The sequence below is a fragment of the Triturus cristatus genome, chromosome 12 (assembly GCF_964204655.1).
Source record: "Triturus cristatus chromosome 12, aTriCri1.1, whole genome shotgun sequence".
NCBI lineage: Eukaryota > Metazoa > Chordata > Amphibia > Caudata > Salamandridae > Triturus > Triturus cristatus.
The window spans coordinates 227513043-227519256 of NC_140595.1; the positions used below are offsets into that span (position 1 = coordinate 227513043).

The 6214-nt window shown below is 43.3% G+C and overlaps 1 long non-coding RNA gene across 1 annotated transcript; it reads right to left on the bottom strand.

Annotated features, from left to right (window-relative positions):
• Positions 1-1294: 1294 nt before the first annotated feature.
• LOC146775764 (uncharacterized) lies at positions 1295-6214 on the bottom strand. The gene is made up of 3 exons (XR_014972327.1): positions 6152-6214; positions 5415-5448; positions 1295-1737 (listed from the first exon to the last, which is right to left on the bottom strand). It is a non-coding gene; the product is annotated as an uncharacterized LOC146775764 (long non-coding RNA).

The window sequence follows — 6214 nt, forward strand, 5'->3', positions numbered from 1 at the left end:
AGAAAGGCAGAACATTTGGATGTATGGTAAAATGGGTCTCGGGGCAGAAGGACTGTTTGCAATGCATGTATCTGTACTCTGTCATACTAATTCCTTTGTTTCCTTCTAACAACAGATTGATGGAAAATGATGTGCTGCTGCTTATCGCCCAGATGAATGTTGGCCTTGTGTTGTAGTGTTTGTCTTTGTCAAACCTATCTCCAAATCCCATTACCCATCCAGTCATTAAACCCCTGGTCCTCTTCCACTGAGCTGTGTGATTTATTGAGCTGTGGCCTAAATTACACCATCAATGGATCACACACTTGGTGGGGCGGATGTGGTGAGCGCAATACCAACTTACTATAGAATCTTCGAAGCAGGAGCCCCCACCAGCCCATAACCAACCCGCACATTAAAATAATCCATTATTTTTTAGATATAGAATGAAGAACATCAGTTGTCAGCATCATCATCATTAAGGCCTTGTGTTGCCTAACCATAAACGTCTAACCTAAGCTTATTGAATCTAGATTTTGAGTCAATTTTTTATCACTTGTGGATTTCACAAATACTGCTAGCTTCACATTAGCCAAAACATACTTGTATTGCTATTTTTCTATTGTAGCACAATCAGGCATTCTCATTGTGTCATCATCATCACGTAGTATTCAGGTGGTGTCAATTGTTTGTAAATCTTTGATAAATATATATAACCCACTTACTCAGTCTTTCTACTTCCATTTAGTTTCCTACGATGGATAATCATCAATCAATCAATCATTCAGAACAATCCTACAGTTGGAGCTCACCTGGGTGGAACTGGAACTGGGACCTCTCTTATGAAGTTGTGATGCCTCCCCTGTTATTGCTGCACGTATATTCAGGTAAGACAACTAGTATGGATGTAATTTAACTTAGTAAGAAAAAAATTAACTGCTACTGTCTTTTATCTAGATAGTTCATACCCTCGACACAACCTAGGTCATCTCATCATGGCAGCGTACTCCGTAATGGTTAAGATAGTTAGAGAAGTATAAGCCTAGACTCTATAACTAAGTAATACAATATCTCTAGTCTTAAATTACAAGCACATAAACAAGCTGCGTAAAACTACTTGGAGGTAGCAGTGCAAAGCAAAAGTAAAATAACCTACTTCAGGCATAAATTTAGATTATGAAAAATAGTTTCCGCCTTTATTTATTTACAAAGCAACCCACCCTCTCCACCCATTCAACTTGCCCACCCCTCTCCCAAAAAAACTGACCTAAGCCCCAAAACTCAACATGTTCATGAAAGGCTCTCGAGTCCCACTGCCAAATCCCTTTCCACTCTCTCCATACAGCCCCAACAAACAACAAATCCCTCCCACCAAAACAAAATATTTAAAAATGGGTTAGAAGAAGGCATTTTGGACGTCAGTCCAGAGCTGGTCAATTCTCTGCCCCATTGAGGTGAGCTGGCCCTTGATAGTGTCCAGCCATTGCAGGATGCGGCACAGCAATAGCCTTTTGTCATTCTGGTGGGGGGTGGCAGCAGTTGACTGGCAGCAGTACCAGCGATGGGATGGCTGGGAGGCTGAAAGTCAAGGGGGACTGGCTGCACTGGGGCCCGAGAGCTATGCATTGATATCCTCCTCCTCCTTTTCCAGGACCACCAGCCACCGGTATTCAAGCTGGATACACTCCAGCCTCTGTCGCCGCAAACGGGACGCTCTCCCTTGCCTGTCGGGTGGTCCAGCTGTCCCAGCAGGAGCAGCTATATTGAGAAAAACAAAAACAACGAATTGTAAATAATGCTCTGATCAAAGAATTGTTTTAAATAACAGTGTGGCACAGCAGCAGTACATTGCTGGTCTCCTACGGCCATTGGAATTTATTTGATGTGATAATTATGATTAGAACAATCACAAGGCCAATGTTATTTATTTTGTTTTTTTTACCCACACATGTTGCTAAACATAAAAAGCAGTGACTGTGTGGCAGAAAAGTAACAGGCAACTGGCAGAGAATAACATCACAGAATTAAAAAATTTGAAAGTTTTTTCTTCGAAAGGCCTTTCAAGTAACTATAAACAGAGTCAGACACTTTGAGTTGAAAAATAAATGAATTCTCATTGATGAGTACAGCATTATGCCGTGGTTGTGTCCGAAACTAATGACCACACACAATGAGACATAGCTGAACAATCTATCCAGCACATACATCGCTCACTCCGTTTTTATCCGTGCCTGGTTGGCCGACGAATAAAATAATTTTCGGACACAACCCAGACACTTTTAAACTTACTTCACATTCACTTACACTTGTTATTCACTTGTTATTCAGACAATACCAACCAGCTCCGCAGTAATTCTGGCGTCGAAGCACACCGGGGAGGTACTCGACCTTCCTGGTGGGGCCCGATGATGAAGCATGTCACCAACTAGGTTGGTGAGTGAGGGCTTTCTAAAGGATCACATTTGATTCTTCATGCTTGCTCTTCTCCTAAGAAGGCACACTCTTTTGTTGTTTTGACCTTCTTAATTAATTAGCCAAATTGAGCGCCTGATGAATGCGATTAGGTAGTGGCACCTGCCTAGCAGAAACTAGAAACTGTATCACACAATAATATACCAGCATAAACACATAACTTATCTCTGAGTGTAAGTAGCATGCTATTCGGATTTGTTTTTTAGCATTGTAGAACACAAACACAACTAATAATTAATACTCACTGAGCCCCATAAATTTTGAAGCCTAGCAGCTCGAGCAGGTCCTGCTACTGGTCAAGAATGTCAGCCCAGCGGTGCCTCAGATGCTGGGCGGTGCGCCGAACCTCGTTGTGGATATATATTATATGCAAAACAATGGGGTAACCCAGTGTCCCTCATAACCTGGGCTTATATAATGCAAGCAACAATCTGTTCTGTCGAGTCAAACAATTTCTTTGTAGGTTTAAATATTTACATGAAAAAACGATGATTTATGTACACAAAATGCTTGAACACACACAAAGATACAAATTTGTCTTGTTCATAAAGAAAAATGATATTTTACTTCATATTTCCAAAATCCTAAAATAAGGTCAAGAATTACCACGACAAGAAAGGACAAGGCTGTCTGATAATTCAATTAACAAAGTGGCGCAAGTGGGCGTGATTATAGTGACAAGGTGAGTGAAGTGACAAAGTGACAACAAGGTGAAATAATACTGTACATGTATTTACAAAAGCAAGTATTGAAGACACGTTCCAATTACACAGCAACAATTGCAGTCGCTCTGGCTTGATAAATGAATTACAAAAATTTGTGTGCTAGGGGACCCATTGATGATACCAAAAACAATGGTCCTTATCCAATGATTAACAAATCTGAGATATGTTTTACTTAGTCAGTTAGTTAACTAGTCATGAGCCTAAACACAATTTTTCTTAAACAGAGGCTCGTAATATTCAATAGGTAATTCAAATCAACGAAGGACAACAACCAAAACACTGAAAGCCGTTATATATACATTTATTTTTAGTTTTAGCAATTTTTGCAATATTCATAGAACAGAACAGGGTTGCTCCAAGAGGAAACGTGCATCAGAGAAAAGTGATTGAAAAGTGCGTGGATAGGACAAGGAATGAAAGATGCATAGTAGTAGGAGTGATCAATCAATTACAGGCAATGTGAATCGGTTGTAATTCACCGTCCACAAGCCAAAAGACCTGGTCACATTTATTGAATACACAATTAGTATAGTTCAGAAAAAGACCCCATTGGTGGTCTTGCACGAAGGACTGGAATTGTGTCCCAGGTAGCAAAGGGTGGGCGTCGACGTTTCGACCCGTCTTGATGGCCTTGGGGATTTTAAGCCTTGGCCTTGCGGGTCTTCATCAGGACCAATAAGGGGCAACCTGACTGGAGGGTAATTTTAACTGAACCACCTGAAATATCAAAACAATGGGGTGTGAGGAAGTTGTCCTAATTAAAAACATTTAAAAATGCGGTATGTTGGGAATTATTCGCCTACCTAGTGGTTTGGTTCCACTGGGAGAACCAAACCACTAGGTCACTGATGAAGACCCGCAAGGCCAAGGCTTAAAATTCCCCAAGGCCATCAAGACGGGTCGAAACGTCGACGCCCACCCTTTGCTACCTGGGACACAATTCCAGTCCTTCGTGCAAGACCACCAATGGGGTCTTTTTCTGAACTATACTAATTGTGTATTCAATAAATGTGACCAGGTCTTTTGGCTTGTGGACGGTGAATTACAACCGATTCACATTGCCTGTAATTGATTGATCACTCCTACTACTATGCATCTTTCATTCCTTGTCCTATCCACGCACTTTTCAATCACTTTTCTCTGATGCACGTTTCCTCTTGGAGCAACCCTGTTCTGTTCTATGAATATTGCAAACATTGCTAAAACTAAAAATAAATGTATATATAACGGCTTTCAGTGTTTTGGTTGTTGTTCTTCGTTGATTTGAATTACCTATTGAATATTACGAGCCTCTGTTTAAGAAAAATTGTGTTTAGGCTCATGACTAGTTAACTAACTGACTAAGTAAAACATATCTCAGATTTGTTAATCATTGGATAAGGACCATTGTTTTTGGTATCACTAATCCACCCAGGTCCTTCTTCCTTGGGTTACCCCATTTTTGTAAGGGGACCCATTGAAGCATGGACAAAAATCGTCAACGTTTCCACCCTGACAAACAGCATGAATTAACAATGTCAAAATGGGTCTTCTTCAGGACAAAGAGATAAGATAGTCAGCCGGTTCTTCAAAATATCTGAGGACGCACCTGGATCTCTACCCAGAAGCCTTAGGGTTAGCAAATCAGGGATTTGGTCCAATTGGTGGTTATAGGTAGAATGAATCAGTTACCTGATGCTGGGGGTAAGACAGGTAGAAGATTATTCCTGGCACTCAGAGATCTCAGCCAAGTCAATTAATTAATTGGGAGACAATGGTGAAAAAACACCAAGATGTGGCGCATCAAACTGGACTTTTAAATGCTTTAAAGGCAGTGGCGATTAGACATATTAATAGTGCCAAATGCGGCTTTGCGATGATTCAAGGCATCATAGTGGCTTCTGACAGCTGGCCGGCAGCAGACTTCTGTGGAACCTCGTTGTGGAGCCACACGCATCGGCCCACAGCGCTGCCGATGCTCCTGCAGGGAGCAGCCAATATCGGGCCTGCCGCCTGCTGCCAGCAGAGAGGGGAGGAGGCGCTTCACAAAAAACTAGTGCTGCCACCTCCTCCTCTCCAAAAGATCGCCCGGGGCTGCACACCTGGGCAGCTGTGCCGCCCGCATGGAAGCCGCCCCTCTGCCATGGCACTGGGTTGGGAAGTAATAAACTAAGAAGGGAAAGCAAGGGACAGTAAAGAAGAAAGAAATAAAGAAAGAAGGGTGTGAGGAGGGCGACATGTCATTGGATGGTAACTTACCGCGCCTGTTTTGTTGTCCGCCAACCTCCGGGGTCTGCAACATGGACAAAAGGGAAAGGAAAGGGTTAATAATAACTAACGCCTCCTCTTCACAGGTAGGAGAATGTCCCCCACTGGCAGGAGAATGAATGGGGAAGGCCAACGAGGACGGAAGAGGAGGGGTCTACCAGATGTAAGGTAAGCGATTCATAGGAAGCGGAGAGAGAAAGCCGGGAAGAGGCAGAGTATCGAGAGAAACCAGCTGTGAAAGGGAACAAGGCCGCCAAGATGACGGACAAGGAGAGCCCAGCGGATGCTGGAAGAAAGTGCGAAGACGGCTAGGAGGACAATCCCGATGACTGGTGCGAGGACTGGTGGACGCCTCCGGAGATTGCCTTCAAGCCACTGCAACTCGGGAGAGTTGCGGCAGACGCGGTAGGTGACTTGGACGGAGGAGGGAAATTGGGGGTCAGTTCCAGTACTACCATGATAGGGGAGGTGGAGAGGGGGTACGGAGGGATATCACCCTGAAAGTGTGCACTACATCGATCTTTTCCTCACGCCTGAGTTGTCTATAGCCTCCGGAGAGGGAGGCTTATACATGTTCTGGGTAAAGAGGGAGGGAGGAGGAATACATCACGATATTCTTTGTTTTGGCCGGCATGATCTGAGTTTCTGCCACACTCCCATCTCCCTGCACTTTATTTAGAGTGGTGATGGAATCTTTACCAAGAAGCCAAAACATAGCGCCAACTTACTTACTGCTACTTTCTTCTTTTTCTGGAGATACCGGGGGACGCGGTCCTGACATCCTGACAGAC